The following is a 21,808-nucleotide window of genomic DNA, read 5'->3' on the forward strand; positions in this document are numbered from 1 at the left end:
ATGTGCCCCAAATAACGCACCGACTCGCGTAACAAATGGCATTTATGGGGCTTAAATTTCAAATTAGCAGCCCGCATCTTTTGTAAAACCGCCCGCAACCTCTGGAGATGTTCGTCAAAAGTTTTTCCAAAGACAATAACGTCATCCAAATAAATCAGGCACGACTCCCATTGCAATCCAGCCAAAACCAATTCCATCAACATGTGTAATAAAGGTCGTGAAAGCGACTTCTGGAATCCGGTCTTTATTTGTCTTTCTTTACAACACTCCTTCACGCTGCTGGTAGACAGCGTGAGAGGGATAGAGAGAGAGAGAAACGCACGCAGCCACGTGGCAGCCTGGACCCCCACTCTCGCGTGGCCTCTCCCTCCGTTCGTTCCAGTTCTGACCACGTGTTGTTCGTCTCCACTCCTATTTAATACCCGGGTCACGTGGTACCTTTCCACCAATCCTGGTTAGCCTCTATGTAATCTTCCAGACTCCATCGTAGGCTCCCGGGACCACGCCCCTGACTCGTCTCCCCATTGGCTGTGGCTAAAGCCAGCAGAACCAATCCTCTACTTACAGATGTCACCTTCCCATTACGTCAGGGCCACGCCCCTAGGCTTCCCCCCATTGGCTATGGACCAGGACCGGCAGAGCCAATCATCGTGACGAGTTGTGATCCGTCAGCGACCCGGATATATCCTCACATTACACATGGAACACAAGTTAATAATTCCAAACTAGATTCGAAACTTTCGTGACTGCAGGAATTATTCTTTGCTTCTTTTGGTAAAGTCACGTAGAAAGAAATTAAATAATAATAGAATACGACGATTCGATTCCAAAACAAACATCATCAGGTACACATCAATGAGAAAACAAACATAGTAAATTTGGAAATATAATGCAATACAACACAGAGAGTCGGCCAACACAACAGTCAACACCTCACCTGGTTGATTACGTCCCTCCAAAGATTGCTAAATTTGAGAGACAAAACATCTCTCTGCTTGTGTCTGCCTGTGTGTCTATGTTATGTCTCTCTCTCTCTGCTTGTCTGCCTGTGTGTCTATGTTATGTCTCTCTCTCTCTGCTTGTGTCTGCCTGTGTCTATGTTATGTCTCTCTCTCTTTGCTTGTGTCTGCCTGTGTGTCTATGTTACATCTCTCTCTCTGCTTGTGTCTGCCTGTGTGTATATGTTATGTCTCTTTCTCTGCTTGTGTCTGCCTGTGTGTCTATGTTATGTCTCTCTCTCTCTGCTTGTGTCTGCCTGTGTGTCTATGTTATGTCTCTCTCTCTGCTTGTGTCTGCCTGTGTGTCTATGTTATGTCTCTCTCTCTGCTTGTGTCTGCCTGTGTGTCTATGTTATGTCTCTCTCTCTGCTTGTGTCTGCCTGTGTGTCTGTTATGTCTCTCTCTCTCTGCTTGTGTCTGCCTGTGTGTCTATGTTATGTCTCTCTGCTTGTGTCTGCCTGTGTGTCTATGTTATGTCTCTCTGCTTGTGTCTGCCTGTGTGTCTATGTTATGTCTCTCTCTCTGTGCTTGTGTCTGCCTGTGTGTCTATGTTATGTCTCTCTCTCTGCTTGTGTCTGCCTGTGTGTCTATGTTATGTCTCTCTCTCTCTGCTTGTGTCTGCCTGTGTGTCTATGTTACGTCTCTCTCTCTGCTTGTGTCTGCCTGTGTGTCTATGTTGTGTCTCTCTCTGCTTGTGTCTGCCTGTGTGTCTATGTTACGTCTCTCTCTCTGCTTGTGTCTGCCTGTGTGTCTATGTTATATCTCTCTCTCTCTCTCTCTGCTTGTGTCTGCCTGTGTGTCTATGTTACGTCTCTCTCTCTGCTTGTGTCTGCCTGTGTGTCTATGTTACGTGTCTCTCTCTGCTTGTGTCTGCCTGTGTGTCTATGTTATATCTCTCTCTCTGCTTGTGTCTGCCTGTGTGTCTATGTTATGTCTCTCTCTCTGCTTGTGTCTGCCTGTGTGTCTATGTTATGTCTCTCTCTCTGCTTGTGTCTGCCTGTGTGTCTATGTTATGTCTCTCTCTCTGTGCTTGTGTCTGCCTGTGTGTCTATGTTATGTCTCTCTCTCTTTGCTTGTGTCTGCCTGTGTGTCTATGTTACATCTCTCTCTCTCTGCTTGTGTCTGCCTGTGTGTATATGTTATGTCTCTCTCTCTGCTTGTGTCTGCCTGTGTGTCTATGGTATGTCTCTCTCTCTGCTTGTGTCTGCCTGTGTGTCTATGTTATGTCTCTCTGCTTGTGTCTGCCTGTGTGTCTATGTTATGTCTCTCTGCTTATGTCTGCCTGTGTCTGTGTTTTGTCTCTCTCTCTGCTTGTGTCTGTCTGTGTGTCTATGTTATGTCTCTCTCTCTCTGCTTGTGTCTGCCTGTGTGTCTATGTTACGTCTCTCTCTCTGCTTGTGTCTGCCTGTGTGTCTATGTTACGTCTCTCTCTCTGCTTGTGTCTGCCTGTGTGTCTATGTTACGTGTCTCTCTCTGCTTGTGTCTGCCTGTGTGTCTATGTTATATCTCTCTCTCTGCTTGTGTCTGCCTGTGTGTCTATGTTATGTCTCTCTCTGCTTGTGTTTGCCTGTGTGTCTATGTTATGTCTCTCTCTCTGCTTGTGTCTGCCTTTGTGTCTATGTTATGTCTCTCTCTCTCTGTGCTTGTGTCTGCCTGTGTGTCTATGTTATGTCTCTCTCTCTTTGCTTGTGTCTGCCTGTGTGTCTATGTTACATCTCTCTCTCTGCTTGTGTCTGCCTGTGTGTATATGTTATGTCTCTCTCTCTCTGCTTGTGTCTGCCTGTGTGTCTATGTTATGTCTCTCTCTCTGCTTGTGTCTGCCTGTGTGTCTATGTTATGTCTCTCTGCTTGTGTCTGCCTGTGTGTCTATGTTATGTCTCTCTGCTTATGTCTGCCTGTGTCTATGTTATGTCTCTCTCTCTGCTTGTGTCTGCCTGTGTGTCTATGTTATGTCTCTCTCTCTCTGTGCTTATGTCTGCCTGTGTGTCTATGTTATGTCTCTCTCTCTGCTTGTGTCTGCCTGTGTGTCTATGTTATGTCTCTCTCTCTCTGCTTGTGTCTGCCTGTGTGTCTATGTTACGTCTCTCTCTCTGCTTGTGTCTGCCTGTGTGTCTATGTTGTGTCTCTCTCTGCTTGTGTCTGCCTGTGTGTCTATGTTACGTCTCTCTCTCTGCTTGTGTCTGCCTGTGTGTCTATGTTATATCTCTCTCTCTCTGCTTGTGTCTGCCTGTGTGTCTATGTTACGTCTCTCTCTCTGCTTGTGTCTGCCTGTGTGTCTATGTTACGTGTCTCTCTCTGCTTGTGTCTGCCTGTGTGTCTATGTTATATCTCTCTCTCTGCTTGTGTCTGCCTGTGTGTCTATGTTATGTCTCTCTCTCTGCTTGTGTCTGCCTGTGTGTCTATGTTATGTCTCTCTCTCTGCTTGTGTCTGCCTGTGTGTCTATGTTATGTCTCTCTCTGCTTGTGTCTGCCTGTGTGTCTATGTTATGTCTCTCTCTCTGCTTGTGTCTGCCTGTGTGTCTATGTTACGTCTCTCTCTGCTTGTGTCTGCCTGTGTGTCTATGTTATGTCTCTCTCTCTGCTTGTCTCTGCCTGTGTGTCTATGTTATGTCTCTCTCTCTGCTTGTGTCTGCCTGTGTGTCTATGTTATCTCTCTCTCTCTGCTTGTGTCTGCCTGTGTGTCTATGTTATGTCTCTCTCTCAAATGTATCAATCTTTGGAGGAACGAATATGAAGCCTTAGGCCTAGGTGTATACCAGGCCTGCAGAGGAGGAGGGTTCCTCATCAATTACTTTTAATAGTCATAGATTGGTAGTGATGGGAAGATGTAATGATTGAGTGTGGCAGAGAGCGTGGGTTTAGATCCGAGTTTCAGCTATCATTGCTTAAACTGGGGTCTCAATACTCTGGTTCTTTCGGTAAAGTCACGTAGCTAGAAATACATTAAAATGAAACAAATCACGACGTTTCGATTGCAACACAAGCAACCATCATCAGGTGTGAAAACCACAGCAAGAATGTTTTTTTGCTGAAGTGGGAGAGAGCTGCCGTGGCAAGAGGTTTCTAGATAAGAAGGGGGCAAGGGGAGAGAGAGAGAGGGTACAAGGAGGGGTGCGCTGCGTGAGCGCGAGGAGAGGGCACGTGAGGCTGGGGGGAGGGGGGGAAGTGGGCGGGGCTGGAAGTGGGAGGCCGAGAAAGCTGGAGATGCAGGGGGGGGGGGAATTAACTCTGAAAAAATTAACCCGTAAAAACAAAGTTTTTCACTATAAATCCTTTATATGCGTGGCGGCTAGAGTCCTCTCGTCCTCTGGCTTGAGATGGCTGCCACCTCTGGCGTGGCCGGCTCCGCCCAGGCGTGGCTGGCTCTGTCCAGGCCACGCCTCCCTTCCCAGGCCACGCCTCCCTTCCCCCACCTCTGGGAAGGTCCGGGTCCCTCCACCACGTGACCCCCCAGGCACCCCCTTGGGGCCCCCAGCCCTCGTACGGGCCGACACAGTAGTGACCGTTGTATGTCACTACACTTGCGTGCTTGCTTGCTTGCTTACGACCGTGCAAATCTTTCGTTCGTTTTTTAACCCACTTCCCGTGATCCAATCGAGCTGACATTTTGCACAGACTCGTTGTGCGTGACAATTAATTTTCGTGAAAAAAAATTCCTAAATTTTACACTGTTTAGGGAATTTTTTTAAAATATTTAATTACCAATTGCTTAATAGTGGCAGACAATCATCTGGCCCATAGGTGGCAGCCATCTCAAGCCAGAGGACAAGAGGACTCTAGTCGCCCGTTTCATGATGACGCAAATGTTGACTAACCACATGGCATGAAATCCCTGCCCCCACGCTGTACAATGGAGACTATATAGAGCAGTTAAATTGAAGCCGCCAGGTTCTTGAAAGTGGTAAAATGGGTCAACGCTAGTGCCCTCGGGAATATACGGGGCATGTCAAGAGGTGATCTTTCATTTTTAAATCATTTATATTAACTTCACTTGCTTGCTTGCTTACTCAAGAAAAACAGAAATGAATAATAAAATGAAACCGATGCCACGCATATAAAGGATTTACGGGTTAAATTTTTTCCGAGTTAATTTCCCCCTGCATCTCCAGCTTTCTCGGCCTCCCACTTCCAGCCCCACCCACTCCCCCCCCGCCCCCAGCCTCACGTCCCCTCTCCTAGCGCTCACGCAGCTCTCTCCTCCCCCTCCTCTCTCTCTCTCCCCCCATTGCTCCTCCCCTCTTCTTACCTATATAACCTCTTGCCACAGCAGCTCTCTCTCCTGCTTAAGCAAAACATTGTTTTCTTGCTGTGGTTTTCACACCTGATGATAATTGCTTGTGTTTCAATGGAAACGTCGTGATTTGATTTATTTTAGTTTATTTCTAACTACGTGACTTTAACGAAAGAACCAAAGAGTATGGGTTCCTGCAGTCACGAAAGCTTCAAATCAAGACTGGGATCTCAAGTTTATAGAATTTATGGTCTCACCATGCTCACAAAAATACTGCCACGTGATGAATATTTCTCAATAACAGTTCCTGTTGTGTGGTAAGAGGTAATTACAGGGATCTCAGAATTAGTTGCGTGAAACTCCATGTGCTTCGTTCTTTAATTTATTACTCGCCCTTTGAATACATTTTCTGTTTTCTGTAGCCCGGGAGTCGTGGCGCCAGTCGACCACGTGGGGAGACATTATGGATAAAGTGGACTCTTTCCCAGGACAAAGTTACGAGAATTGCTCCCCAGGGGTCTATGGGGGTCAAACACACCACATTATCTCCATACCATCACACCAAACTATCACTACACCTCACATCACCACACTATCTCTCCACATCACCTTTCCCATCACACCACACTACCACCAACTCAAAACACCATCATAGAGCCTCATCATGCCTCCACATCAGGGGTCCTCAAACTTTTTAAACAGGGGGCCAGTTCACTGTCCCTCAGACCGTTGGAGGGCCGGACTATAGTTAAAAAAAACTATGAACAAATTCCTATGCACACTGCATATATCTTATTTTGAAGTGAAGAAACAAAACGGGAACACATACAATATTTAAAATGAAGAACAAGTAAAGTTAAATCAACAAACTTGCCAGTATTTCAATGGGAACTATGGGCCTGCTTTTGGCTAATGAGATGGTCAATGTCCGGTTCCATATTTGTCACTGCTAGTCGTAACAAGTGATGCAAGTGTGCATCCGTTAGTCTAGATCTGGTTGGAGATTTCAAATCTTCTTGGTTCTTTCGGTAAAGTGACGTAGAAGGGAAGTAATAAAATAATTAAAATAAATCATAATACAATAATTCTTCTTGGTTCTTTCGGTAAAGTAAAAACTAAAATAAATCAAGAAGATGAATCCCTGCAGTCACGAAAGCTTTAAATCTAAATTTAATACAATAATTCTCACGACGTTTCGGCCACAACGCAAGCAGCCGTCCTCAGGTGAAGAACATGTCTGTCGATAAGACAGTCTAAATGACACGTCTTAGGCTTGGAGTGTCTATTTAAGCTGTGAGGGAGGAGGAAGAGAGCCTTGACAAAATAATTTGCATTTGAAGAGGAATTTAGCATATTTATGGGAAATGCAGGAATGCGAATAGTGCTAATTGTGAAATGCGTGGGAGGTGGGCGGGGGGTTTTCAAAGTCATATTATGCCCATGCATTATGCAGGATTAGCAGCATCAAAGCGAGGGGGCAGGGGCAGCACCAACAAAGGGAAGGAATGTGAATAGTATGCAGCTGCAGCAACTAAACAACCACGTAAAAAACTAAAGTATAAACTTCATAGTATCATCAGTATACTAAATCTTTCTGACAGAGCGTCTTTCTGACAGACCTGTTCTTCACCTGAGGACGGCTGCTTGCCTTGTGGCCGAAACGTCGTGAGAATTATTTTATTATGTTTTATTTTATTATTTTTTTATTTCCCTTCTACGTGACTTTACCGAAAGAACCAAGAAGAGTAAATGTAGATGTTTGCATCCGTACATAGATTTGTGAGTATGCATTTGTGTTTGGGTTTATGAGCACGTCCATGTTTACATGCCTGTGGGTATGAATTTTTGCTTGCATGTGCATGTCTGAATGTTTATTTGCTTATCTTTGCTCGAACAGAGGAGCATTGGGGAGTTGAAGCACTTAAGCGGGGTGAAGCGTCTCCAGGAGAAACACCTTGTGAAGGAGAAATGCACCATGGAAAAGGAGCGCCTCATTGAGGTGCAGCGCCTTGCCAGGGTGAAGTACCACACAGAGGAGAAGTGCCTCAGAGACAATCTACTCAAGAACTACCTCATTGAAAAGCACCTCATTGAAGTGAAGTGCTTCAGGGATGAGAATCGTCTTTGCAAGGTGAAGTGTCTCGAGGAGAAGCATCAGGAGGAGAAGCGTCTTGCCAGGGTGAAGTACCTTGGAGAGATGAAGCATCTCCAGGAGGAGAAGTGTCTCAAGGAGGTGGAGTGCATCATTGAAGAGAAGCGCCTCGTTGAAGTGAAGCACCTCGCCAGGGTGAAACACCTCACACAGCAGAAGTGCCTCAGAGACAATCTCCTCAATAATGTGAAACGCCTCATGGAAAAGCGCCTCATTGAGACCAGCTTCATGGAGGAGAAACGCCTTCGTGAGGTGAAGCGTCTCAAGGAGAAGCGTCTGGAGGAGAAGCGTTTCACCAGGGTAAATTACCTCACCGAGGTGAAGCGCTTTGCCAACATGAAGTGGGTCAAGGAGGAGAAGCGCCTCATGGAGAAGACGTGCCTTGTTGAGGTGAAACTTCAAGAGGAGGAGCCCTTCATGGAGGAAAAGCACATTGTAGAGGAAAAGCATCTTGTGGATGAGCAGTGCCTCGCCAAGATGAAGCAACAGTGGCTCCGGACAGCTACCACCAACAGCAGCACCGCCAGCAGCCCCACCACCACCGCCGCCGCCGTCGCCTCTGCCACTCTTGTGCAGGGCCCGATTGCTCCGAGCTTTGGAGAAGAGGACTTCCAAGAAAAGAATGCAAACTCTGGGGCCGCTGAGCCACGGTAAACCACTCTGCATGTGTCCTATGTGTGTTTATTTCTGTATTATTATGCTTCATAATCAACGTTTTTGGGTTTAGATCGCGTTATTTATAAATGTGTCGTAACCCTCCACCACCCGACACGGCCAATCAGTAAAAAAGGTGTCGCGAAAGCCTACGTGTTAAACATTATTATGCTTCTTGGTTCTTTCGGTAAAGTCACGTAGAAGGGAAGTAATAAAATAATAAAAATAAAACATAATAAAATAATTCTCACGACGTTTCGGCCACAACGCAAGCAGCCGTCCTCAGGTGAAAACCAGGTCCGTCGAGGCGACAGAGTCTGAATGAAACAGCACACGAGCTTGGAGCATATATATAAGCTGGGCGCATTGACAAAGGAATTTGCATATCAAGATGAATTTAGCATATTCATGGAAAATGCAGGAATGTGATTGGTACTGCATATGCATGTGCATTATGCAGGATTAACAGCATCAAAGGGAGCTACAGTTGCTACTGCTGCTGCAGTTGCTGCTGCAGTTGCTGCTGCTGCAGTTGCTGCTGCTGCTGCAGTTGCTGCTGCTGCTGTAGTTTCTGCTGCTGCTGTTGCTGCTACTGCTGCTGTAGTTGCTGCTGCTGCTGCAGTTGCTGCTGCTGCTGCAGTTGCTGCCTTATCCATTTTTAATATAACACTATGTATTATTCTACCCACCTTAATGTGTATCACACTGCTATATATTTACTATACAATTACGACACCATACATTACTCTGCACACTGCACCATGCCAGTGAGTGGAACGCGGTCTGAAAGTCACCGTAAACGTGAACACAATCAGTTAAGATCCGAAATGGTTTATTACGTCCTTCCAATGATTGCTAAGCCAGAATCCATCTTCTCGGTTAAAATTGTCTCTGTGTTTGTATATGTGGATCGCCTCATGAACGAATCTCTCATGATAGCCAGATGGCTTGCAGAGAACCTCTGTCTTGGAGAAGTCAATGTCATGTGAGCCCACTGAGTTGTAACAGTGATCTGCCACGGCTGAGGTGTTTGTCCTACCGTGTTTCAGGTCTGCTTTATGTTCACGGATGCGGTCCGAGACATGTCTCGGACCGCATCCGAGACATGTCTCGGACCGCATCCGTGAACATAAAGCAGACCTGAAACACGGTAGGACAAACACCTCAGCCGTGGCAGATCACTGTTACAACTCAGTGGGCTCACATGACATTGACTTCTCCAAGACAGAGGTTCTCTGCAAGCCATCTGGCTATCATGAGAGATTCGTTCATGAGGCGATCCACATATACAAACACAGAGACAATTTTAACCGAGAAGATGGATTCTGGCTTAGCAATCATTGGAAGGACGTAATAAACCATTTCGGATCTTAACTGATTGTGTTCACGTTTACGGTGACTTTCAGACCGCGTTCCACTCACTGGCATGGTGCAGTGTGCAGAGTAATGTATGGTGTCGTAATTGTATAGTAAATATATAGCAGTGTGATACACATTAAGGTGGGTAGAATAATACATAGTGTTATATTAAAAATGGATAAGGCAGCAACTGCAGCAGCAGCAGCAACTGCAGCAGCAGCAGCAGCAGCAACTACAGCAGCAGTAGCAGCAACAGCAGCAGCAGAAACTACAGCAGCAGCAACTGCAGCAGCAGCAGCAACTGCAGCAGCAGCAACTGCAGCAGCAGCAGCAACTGCAGCAGCAGCAGCAACTGTAGCTCCCTTTGATGCTGTTAATCCTGCATAATGCACATGCATATGCAGTACCAATCACATTCCTGCATTTCAATGAATATGCTAAATTCATCTTGATATGCAAATTCCTTTGTCAATGCGCCCAGCTTATATATATGCTCCAAGCTCGTGTGCTGTTTCATTCAGACTCTGTCGCCTCGACGGACCTGGTTTTCACCTGAGGACGGCTGCTTGCGTTGTGGCCGAAACGTCGTGAGAATTATTTTATTATGTTTTATTTTTATTATTTTATTACTTCCCTTCTACGTGACTTTACCGAAAGAACCAAGAAGATGAATCCCTGCAGTCACGAAAGCTTTAAATCGAAAATTATTATGCTTGTTTTACTCAGGACGAGCCTTACGAAGTCTCAAGACTTTTTTTCAGGAGGGTCCTGCCAAGTTTGCTCGCAGTAGGGAATGAAGTTGCTACTGTTTTTGATCCAAATTAGGCAATTTGCATTGCTTGTGTGGATCAGTTACAGGGAGAAAGCTGCAGCACCCTTCCAGAACAGGGGGCAACACACTCCAGAGAGAGAATATGGCCAAACATGGAAATCAAACCCAGGTCTCTCTTGCTGTGAGGCACAGATGCTCCAGCCCTGCCACATTTACAAATACACAGACACAGCAAGCCCAACGCGTACATTCGGCTATACTATGGACAGATATATTTTCCATAATTAGTGTCTGGGTTAGACCACATAATGATGCGGCCATATCTTCACCATGTAACCCTCCATCCATCGTGATATTTTGGCAGTCTAAGGCCTGTCTCCAGGCCAGCTTCAAAATTGCCTTGTAATGTACAGAGACAGCTACCACTGGGAGGGGTGTCCAATTTCAAATGTATTGAGACGAGAGATGCAAGATGTGAGTGGCTCATCGCGTGCAATGCACTCTGAGATCCTTCGATGTTAAGGGAGGCGGCTCTTTCGACCACAAATCACTGTCAGATATCTTTCCGAAATCGTGGATGGGTTGACGCGGCCAAAAGGTAGCGCACTCAACGTTCACCACTTACAGTTCAGATCTTGCTTCTCGCCCTTGCTATTACTGCCACCGCATTAACCACAAAGATACACATCCATTCCATCACAGCGGACTTTCAAAAACTCCACCGATATCATTTTAAATGTGTAGGCCATTATGTTCAAGGGAATAATTAGAATATTCATATAAACAATAATTTCACGACAAATAATTCAGCTAAATTTACACAGCAATGCCACCCAGTACTTTGAAACTACAGCAGTCTGTGTGAGACAGCTGCACCTACCTCAAGGATAGCCTTGAGCTATGAGAATGACAGCGTCAATACCAAGCACTCACTGGCCATGTCGTTATTGCTGTTTATATTAAGCTCAGATTAATCCGCCACACATTCCACACACGGACGATGGAGAGATGGCGATGTCTGCCATAGCAGGAAGTTGGAACGGTGCCGTGTTTTGTCTCTTCACAGATTTGAACCAGCGCAGCCCTCCTCCTCACTCATCTAGGCCTTTGAAGCAAAGATAGAGGTTATGGTGGAGACAAAGGAGGAGGTGAAGGAGGTGGTGAAGGAAGAGATGATGGAGGATGAGGTAGAGGCAGAGAAATCGGAAGAAGAGAAGACAAAGGAGGACAAGATTGTGATGGAGACAATGGAGAACACGGAGGGAGAGGATAAAGACAATATGGAGGTGGAGGACCAGGACAAAACAAAAGATGAACAGATGGTCGTGGTGGGGGAGATGGAGGAGATGGACAAAGGGGAAACAATGGTGGTGGAGGAGGAAGAGAAGATGGTGGTGGAGATGGTGCTGCAGGAAGGTGAAGAGATTATGAAGGAAGAGATGGTGGTCGGGAAGGGGGAGAAGATGGAAACGAAGACAAATGTGGAGCAGGAAGAGAAGGTAGAGGAGAAGATGGTGGTGGAGGATGAAGAGAAGGAGATGGAGGATGAGACAGAGGAGGAGAAGATGGAGGAGGTGCAGGAGGTGGTGATGCACGAAAAGAAGAGGAAGCGAGGAGGCTTTGTTCACATGGCGAGAGCAATCACCTCACTCCTCCGCCGCGTGCTGCTTTGTGGCGGTAGGTCCACCGCCCAGTAGGGGTGGTCGTGGATTGGTGCCAACCATGACCGCTATCACCACACTACCCACCCACCCCATGATACACGCCACACATACACCACACAGTTCCCCAGAGAGACGGTGCCACTGGGACCACAGCTGGGGAATGAAGCTGAGCAGCAGATGCCAGGACTACAGGGGAGAATGACTGCTACCAGGACACCTCACACACACACACGGGACTATCCCAATAGCATAGCCAACCCCACACTGGGCCCCTTCCATGCTGGTTTTCATCCAGGCAGTCCTCATGGGATGACCTTGCCATGGTTTCCAGGACATGGAAGGGGCAGCTGACCCAGGGTGAGAGAGCGGGAGGGGTCAGGTGCAGACAATGAACAAAACCTGCACGTGCCAAGTTTCAAGGCCACCCTGTTAATAATGAATATAAATACTATTGTTGTTACCATAAACTTTGTGAAATCAACCTTTGAGGACACAGCATAACGTTGCATTGCTTGTGAGTGCTTCCTGGGTTGGTTAATTGTGCCTTGGCTTGTGCGTGCGGTGTCCCGGCTGTGTGTGCGGCGGTACAAGGACACAATGAGACGTTTTGGGAAATGGTCCTTCTTCAGAGCACATACAAGCGGTGGTGGGAAAACATTCAGGCGATTTGCCTTCTTAACGACAAATCCGCCCCTCCTCTCCCCCATGAATCCACTGTTCCACTGTGCCACTGCTCCACTGCCCCATTGCTCCACTGTCCCATTGCCCCACGGCCCCTGTGCTCCACTGCCCCACTGCTCCACCATCTGGCACAGCAGTTGAAACGAATTATTGAGTATCTTAAATCCTCCTGCCTCTGTCCACCAAGCAGTGAAATCGGGTGCGCCACAATCGTGCGGCAAGATGTGTGGTGGATTAAAGAGAAAACAATTGCAGGACTGTGCCACTGCTCCACAATCCAATTTCCTTTGGCAAAATATTCAAAGAATGCTGCTGCTGCTCACTAAACAGGTTGCTGCTTATGTATATAACGTGGGGGGGGGCATGTTTAGACACGGCCCAGTGACCTCGTGGTCATAGCACTAAACTGGCACCACGGAGTACCTCGGTTTGAATCCAGGCAGCCGCCTGTGATCAAAGCAGATTCTCAAGTCTAGCGAGTTAATGGTCTCAGCCTGGTCGTCATGGACTGCACAAAATAAACCATCACCTGGCTGTAATGTGGTTCTCCATGTAATTGATCAATTCCAGCTGTAAGACGTAACAACATTATTATAGATCATTGTCTCTGACATACACTCATCCCAGAAGCATGTTTGTACACGTACAAAAAAAAACCGTATATAGCCCTCACGAGACTTTTAGGGAAAGTGTTGTTAGCAAGCACGCTACGAAGCGGGTGGCCAGCACAACGTTCGACCACCTTTCAATCCCTAGTGGCGATGTTTACACAGCACGCCATGTACTCCTTTAAAGTTGAGTCGACCTAGGGGAGGCCCAAGACCAAATCAAATAATCGTCACTGCGATCAGCCATAAGTGGGATCCAAAATCAGGTCAACGGGTTCGTAGCCCAGAGCAGTAATCGCTATGCCACCACTCCCCACATACAGACACCTACAAAAACAAAGATCCCCTTTATAGCTTTAACAAACTGTTGAGGCAAGTGCCTTTAGTGAGCAACACCTATGAAGGCTGAGACGGCGCACGAAGGGGTGGGTGGACAGCACCACGCCCCAACGCCGTTGTCACCGGAGTGCTGATTGTGACACACCACACTGAGGAGAGGCCTAAGCCCAGTTCATATCAATCACCACCGAAATTAAACGTTAGCCGTCGACAGCAATCAAACTTGGGCTCCCAGGTTTGTAGCTCAGCGCCCTAACCACTGCACTACTGCTCTTCACGCAGACAACCGGGTTGGTGGGTCCAACCTGACTCGGAGTAAAACAAGTACCTGATGCGGTGCGTAAACACACGTACCTTAAAGACATAGAAAATCTGGCATGGTGCTGGCCACAGCCCTGATGCACCGTGCCGGCCTTCATGGTGCTCGCTAACAGCACTTGCCAACACAGGACTGCTGCTTGCATGCTCACCATGCCTGGGTACAGGGGGTGACATGCTTCCTCACGCGGCTCCTCCGCCCGGCCCAGCCAGCGCCCTGTGGGGCCGAGACTCGCGGCGCCGGCGTCACGCGATGCTCCGCCACCACCACCACCACCAGCTGTGCCAATGTGCGATTTGCGATGGAGTGGCAGAGGACCTAGGGCTTTGTTACAAACACACGGGTTAATGTTCAGTAGCTGGTGAAATAAGTCAACTTTGCCATCATCTTCATCAACCATCATCTGCTGAATAAAGGTCTCCGACTCATCACCATCTCTCATTGGTCCTGTGATGCAACACAGGACCATTGAGCTCCTGTACAGCGGTTAGCACGCCACCTTGTGAACCCAGCAAATCGACGTTGGATTCTTGGCCAAGGTCAACATCAGAGATGAGCGATGTCTAAACTGGTCCCGAGGCAGCAGCTTCCCTCCCCATCCCACACGGAGTGACATGGCAACATTCAGTCAACTAACCTCCTCGACCTGCACGGCGTGGGGAGGTCCACGTCAAAGCATGGATTTACTAGGAGGTCTGCAATGTGTACGCGAGCATTGGGGGGCCCTGCGCTTCAATGTCATAGAGGAGTCAGATGTAAAACTTCCGGTTGAGTTTGAAGGCGTCGGGGGGCCCACACTGTGATTTGCCCCAGGCCTAACACCCTGTATGGACAGCCTTGTGTTTTATTTTTTAGTCTGCCACATGCCTTTGCCACACATAATATGGATAATAAAAATAAGACGCATCACAGGACTGTGTAGGGCCTGGGGTTTGAGCCCATGTAGCTCTCTGAAGTGTTTTCGGGTTGAACCGCGTGTTGTTCGGAAATACTTCAGTGTTGACGATGGGAGGATGAGCAGCAACTGTGAGACAGACCCGGATGAGTGTGGGTAGAGAGGTGAGTGTGACAGTAAGACAGACCAAGGTGAGTGTGGGAAGAAGTGAGTGTGACAGTGAGACAGATCCAGATGAGTGTGGGTAGAGACAGGAGTGTAAGTAGAGGTGAGTGTGACAAGGAGACAAACCCAGGTGAGTGAGTGTAGGTAGAGAGGTGAGTGTGAGAGTGAGACAGACCCAGGTGAGTGAGTGTGGGTAGAGAGGTGAGTGTGACAGTGAGACAGACCCAGGGTGAGTGTGGGTAGAGAGGTGTGACAGTAAGACAGACCAAGGTGAGCGTGGGAAGAAGTGTGTGTGACAGTGAGACAGATCCAGATGAGTGTGGGTAGAGACAGGAGTGTAAGTAGAGGTGAGTGTGACAATGAGACAAACCCAGGTGAGTGAGTGTAGGTAGAGAGGTGAGTGTGACAAGGAGACAGACCCAGGTGAGTGAGTGTGGGTAGAGAGGTGAGTGTGACAGTGAGACAGACCCAGGGTGAGTGAGCGTGGTAGAGAGGTGTGACAGAGACAGATCCAGATGAGTATGGGTAGAGACAGGAGTGTAATTGTAATGTGAGGATATATCCGGGTTGCTGATGGATCACACCTCGTTACGATGATTGGCTCTACCGGTCCTGGCCCATAGCCAATGGGGGGAAGTCTAGGGGCGTGGCCCTGACGTAATGGGAACGTGACATCTGTAAGTAGATGATTGGTTCTGCTGGCTTTAGCCACAGCCAATGGGGGGGCGAGTCAGGGGCGTGGTCCTGGGAGCGTACGATGGAGTCTAGAAGATTCCATAGAGGTTAACCAGGATTGGTGGAAAGGTACCACGTGGCCCGGGTATTAAAAGGGGTGAAGACAGACAACACGTGGTCAGAACTGGAACGGAGGGTGAGGCCACGCTGGAGCGGGGTCCAGGCTGCCACGTGACCGCGCGTCTCTCTCTCTCCCTCTCAAGCTGTCTGTCAGCAGCGTGAAGGAGTAAGATGGGAGTGTTGTGAACGAAAGACAAATAAAGACCGGATTCCAGAAGTCGCTTCCACGACCTTTATTACATAAGTAAAGGTGAGTGTGATAAGGAGACAGACCCAGGTGAGTAAGTTTGAGTAGAGAGGTGTGACAAGGAGACAGGCCCATCACAACAGCAACATTCATCAGTCACCTCCAACCACCACCACCATTGCGTCATCATCTCAATCACTATGTTACAGTCATCACCATCATCACACTGGAGCACTATTAGACATCACCACCATCATGCTCATCATCATATAAAAAAAGATCCCCGTATATACTTAACTAACAGACTGTTGAGGCAAGTGCTGTTAGTGATCACCTATTAATGCCGGCACAGTATACGACGTTGGGTGGCCAGCAACATGCCTGGCCGCATTTTTCTCCCCAGTGGAAATGTTTACACACCACACCACGTACTCATTGGAAGCTGAGTCGACGTCGGGGAGGCCCAGGAACAGTTAAGATAATCGTCACTGTCGTTGGCCATGAGCAGAAATCGAATTCGGATCGATACATATGTTGCACAGCGAGTTAACCTCTACACTACCGCTAGCACAACCATCAGCCACCACCATCAATAGTAACCATCAGTCACCACGAAGCCACTATCACCACCAGTCATCTTCACTACCAATCAGCCCCACCAGTCACCACCAATAAGAGTAACCAGCACCACCAGTCATCACCATCACCTGGGACCCCTGGGAGAGACTCAAGCTTGGGACCAGGATGAGGAGCTGGGAGAGACAAAGCGAGGGAGCCAGGCTGCCCAATGTGGGGGGTGTTCAACATGGGGCTCACGGCCCGGCTGCTCGTGTCACTGCTGCTCAACAATGGCTTCAGCGTAGAGGCGCTGTTGTGCCGCACGCGCAGTGAGGCCGAGCAGCTGGCGGCCAAGATGCGCATCCAGTTATCCAGCAGCAGCTGTGTAATGGGTTCCGGAGACACTTGTAGAGGTAACTTCTTTATTATAATACAACACTCCAACAGTCCTGATACTCTGTTACAGCCTAGGTACACAGCCTAGGTACACAGCCTAGGTACACAGCCTAGGTAGACAGCCTAGGTACACAGCCTAGCGACACAGCCTAGCGACACAGCCTACTCTTAGTGTACCTGACTCTAGCTACGCTCTGGGGTCCTCCGGCTACAATTACCCGAGGGGAGGCTACCTGACCCGACCCAGCCAAGGTGCGGGTCTAGACTCTGGCTTCCTCGGAACTCGCCCTTACAAGGACGTAGAGCCGGGAGTCCCAGAGTCCCACCACTGGCCCGCACAGCGTCCCGGCCCTTACAAGGACAAGCGGGACGAGGGGGTCCAGGGTCCTAAGCTGGCTGGTCTTGGCACTTGAGCTGCGACTGGCCCCGATCGACCAGGGAGCGGCCCTTTTATGCCTCTTGCCCATCGAGGGGTGGGATTGTGTGTGCCCCTAGATACCCCACAGAGCACACACAGCCCCCCCATTGGTGGCGCCAAGGGGCTTAGCTGTCTAGGATCCGAGAGCCCCCAGCAAGCCCCGCCCCTCTTGGGCTGGTACAGTGGCCCCTCCCCTGGGGGTTCGAGCTACCTGCAGATGGGCCCTGTCCACCACTGCTGGTAAGTGTGGCCCATCTATGGCACTACAGCTGCGTGGGCGGCCTGCCGCTCCACCAGCTTGGGGACCTCATGCGCATCTTCAACCCACCCGAGCTCAGCTGTCAGATCGCGGTCAAGACCCTGGGATGAGCTCCCACTCGAAAGAGGTCCTCCCCTGGCTGCTGTATGTGCTGCTACTGGGCTGTTTAGGACCAGTAGAGCAGACTGCTGCTGGTCTCCCACCCAGTAAATCAGCTGTCTTTTTACCCCATTGTCAGCCGACCCATCAAACTCTCTGACAATGTGACCTCATTCATCAGACACAACAAACCCACATACTTTCTCAAACAATGCATCTCCTATATTATGTTCATTTTGTTCTTGCAGTCTTCAAATTATCTACAATTCATATTTGTTTCATACGTAACCTCCTGTTATATGAAGCTTAAATATGAATCACAAACATACCTCTCTATATGCCAGAAAACGCCATTTAAAATGGCACTCTAGTAGAAAATACATTCTAAAACAATCAATGTTTATATTGTTGATTATGTTGGGTGTTCAAACCAATCCTGGTTGCATTAGTGCCACACCTTCCCCATCACTCACCATGTAACTCATTAGATTTAAAATACCGACAGGGTGTTGGCATTGCCCACATCAATATTAGAGGCCAGAAAGCAAAATTTGAGCAATTCAAGATTTAATTCAATCATCTTTATCCAGACATCTTCTGTCTGTCTGAAACATGGCTTACGTCACGTATAATTCCCTAGCCTAATAGAAATGTAAGGATGGAATATATGTTGATGAGACGGGCAAACAAAAGGAGGAGGTGGTGGCAGTATATTTGAAAAGTACAAGTAAATTGTCCCTGTGCGATTCTATGGGTCTCTGTGTGTGTCTATGTGTCTCTGTGTGATTCTATGGGACAATGTGCAAGTAAATTGTCCCTGTGTGAGTCTATGGGTCTGTGTGTATATCCATGTGTCTGTGTGAGTCAATGGGTTTTTGTGAAAGTATATTGTTTCTGTGTGAGATTTTATGGGTCTATTTGCAAGTATATTGTCCCAGTGAGTGAGTATTTGGGTTTCTGTGTGAGTCAATGGGTGTCTGTGTGAGGCTGTGTGTCTGTCTGTGTCTTAGTGCAAGTATATTGTCTTTGTGTGAGTTTATGGGTCTCTGTGTGAGTCTATGGGTCTCTATATGTGATTATATGGGTCTTTGTGCAAGTATATTATCCCTGTGTGAATCTATGAGTCGATGTATGTCTGTGTCTCTGTGTGATTCAATGGGTCTTTGTGAAAGTATATTGTTTCTGCGTGAGTCTATGGGTTTCTGTGTAAGTCAATGGGTGTCTGTGTGAGGCTGTGTGTCTGTGTATGATTCTATGGGTCTTTGTGCAAGTATATTGTCCCTTTGTGAGTCTATTGTCTCTGTGTGAGTTAATGTCTGTGCGATTCTATGGGTCTTTTTGTAAGTATATTGTCCCTGTGTGTGTCCATGGGTCTGTGTGTGTATTTGTGTCTGTGTTATTCAATGGGTTTTTGTGAAAGTATATTGTTTCTGTGTGAGTCTATGGGTCTTTGTGTGAGTCAATGGGTGTCTGTGTGAGGCTGTGTGTCTGTGTGAGATTCTATGGGTCTATTTGCAAGTATATTGTCCCTGTGCGAGTCTTTGGGTTTCTGTGTGAGTCAATGTCTGTGTGTGATTCTATGGGTCTTAGTGCAAGTATATTGTCTGTGTGTTTCGATGGGTATTTGTGTGAGTCAATGGGTGTCTGTGTCTCTGTGCGAGTCTCTGTCTCTGTGTTTGCCAATGTGTCTTCCTGTGATTCTATGGGTCTTTGGGTAAGTATAGTCTTTGTGTGAGCTATGGGTCTCTGTGTGAGTCTATGGGTCTCTGTGTGTGTCTATGGGTATATGTTTGAGTCTATGGGTCTCTGTGTGGGTGTATGGGTCTATGTGTGGGTGTATGGGTCTATGTGTGAGGTTATGGGTCTCTGTGTGAGTCTATGGGTATCTGTGTGAGTCTATGGGTGTCTGTGTGAGGCTGTGTGTCTGTGTGATATTTTATGGGTCTATTTGCAAGTATATTGTCCCAGTGAGTATTTGGGTTTCTGTGTGAGTCAATTGGTGTCTGTGTGAGGCTGTGTGTCTGTGTGTGGGTCTATGGGTCTTAGTGCAAGTATATTGTCTTTGTGTGAGTTTATGGGTCTCTGTGAGTCTATGGGTCTCTATGTGATTATATGGGTCTTTGTGCAAGTATATTGTCCCTGTGTGAATCTATGAGTCGATGTATGTCTGTGTCTCTGTGTGATTCAATGGGTCTTTGTGAAAGTATATTGTTTCTGTGTGAGTCTATGGGTCTCTGTGTGAGTCAATGGGTGTCTGTGTGAGGCTGTGTGTCTGTGTATGATTCTATGGGTCTTTGTGCAAGTATATTGTCCCTTTGTGAGTCTATTGTCTCTGTGTGAGTTAATGTCCCTGTGCGATTCTATGGGTCTTTTTGTAAGTATATTGTCCCTGTGTGTGTCCATGGGTCTGTGTGTGTATTTGTGTCTCTGTGTTATTCAATGGGTTTTTGTGAAAGTATATTGTTTCTGTGTGAGTCTATGAGTCTTTGTGTGAGTCAATGGGTGTCTGTGTGAGGCTGTGTGTCTGTGTGAGATTCTATGGGTCTATTTGCAAGTATATTGTCCCTGTGCGAGTCTTTGGGTTTCTGTGTGAGTCAATGGGTGTCTGTGTGAGGCTGTGTCTGTGTGTGATTCTATGGGTCTTAGTGCAAGTATAGTCTGTGTGTTTCGATGGGTATTTGTGTGAGTCAATGGGTGTGTGTGTCTCTGTGCGAGTCTGTGTCTCTGTGTTTGCCAATGTGTCTTCCTGTGATTCTATGGGTCTTTGGGCAAGTATAGTCTTTGTGTGAGCTATGGGTCTCTGTGTGAGTCTATGGGTCTCTGTGTGTGTCTATGGGTATATGTTTGAGTTTATGGGTCTCTGTGTGGGTGTATGGGTCTATGTGTGAGGTTATGGGTCTCTGTGTGAGTCTATGGGTATCTGTGTGAGTATATGGGTGTCTGTGTGAGGCTGTGTGTCTGTGTGATATTTTGTGGGTCTATTTGCAAGTATATTGTCCCAGTGAGTGAGTATTTGGGTTTCTGTGTGAGTCAATGGGTGTCTGTGTGAGGCTGTGTGTGAGTCTATGGGTCTTAGTGCAAGTATATTGTCTTTGTGTGAGTTTATGGGTCTCTATGTGATTATATGGGTCTTTGTGCAAGTATATTGTCGCTGTGTGAATCTATGAGTCGATGTATGTCTGTGTCTCTGTGTGATTCAATGGGTCTTTGTGAAAGTATATTGTTTCTGTGTGAGTCTATGGGTCTCTGTGTGAGTCAATAGGTGTCTGTGTGAGGCTGTGTGTCTGTGTATGATTCTATGGGTCTTTGTGCAAGTATATTGTCCCTTTGTGAGTCTATTATCTCTGTGTGAGTTAATGTCCCTGTGCGATTCTATGGGTCTTTTTGTAAGTATATTGTCCCTGTGTGTGTCCATGGGTCTGTGTGTGTATTTGTGTCTGTGTGAGATTCTATGGGTCTATTTGCAAGTATATTGTCCCTGTGTGAGTCTTTGGGTATTTGTGTGAGTCAATGGGTGTCTGTGTCTCTGTGCGAGTCGGTGTCTCTGTGTTTGCCAATGTGTCTTCCTGTGATTCTATGGGTCTTTGGGCAAGTATAGTCTTTGTGTGAGTTTATGGGTCTCTGTGTGAGTCTATGGGTCTCTGTGTGTGTCTATGGGTATGTTTGAGTCTATAGGTCTCTGTGTGGGTGTATGGGTCTATGTGTGGGTGTATGGGTCTATGTGTGAGGTTATGGGTCTCTGTGTGAGTCTATGGGTATCTGTGTGAGTCTATGGGTCTCTGTGGGATTTTTTTCTCTGTGTGTGTCATTGGGTCTCGGTGTCTATGGGTCTGTGTGCAAGTATATTGTCCCTATGTGGGTGTATGGGTCTCTGTGTGAGTCTATGGGTCGCTGTGTTAGTCTATGGGTCTTTGTGCAAGTATATTGTTTCTGTGCGAGTCTTTGGGTTTCTGTGTGAGTCAATGGGTGTCTGTGTGAGGCTGTGTGTCTGTGTATGATTCTATGGGTCTTAGTGCAGCCGTCCTCCCCTAATTAGCGCGAACAATCGAGAGTCTACTGTACTTGGCTCCCATTGCCACTGCTTTGCAGCACTGAGTAATGAGCGAAAGCCCACGAGCACAAGGGGACAACATTCACAGGGCCGCACAGACAAGTCACGTGCCCCAACTTTCTATACTGCCACCTTTCAGCCCCATGAGTTTACAGGCACGTGCCACCACCTCGGTCAGATCAGTAAATGCAATCACGTAAAATTGTCC

This window comes from Lethenteron reissneri, chromosome 60, assembly GCF_015708825.2.
Source record: "Lethenteron reissneri isolate LAM-NWPU_2019-01 chromosome 60, ASM1570882v1, whole genome shotgun sequence".
Classification (NCBI taxonomy): Eukaryota; Metazoa; Chordata; class Hyperoartia; order Petromyzontiformes; family Petromyzontidae; genus Lethenteron; species Lethenteron reissneri.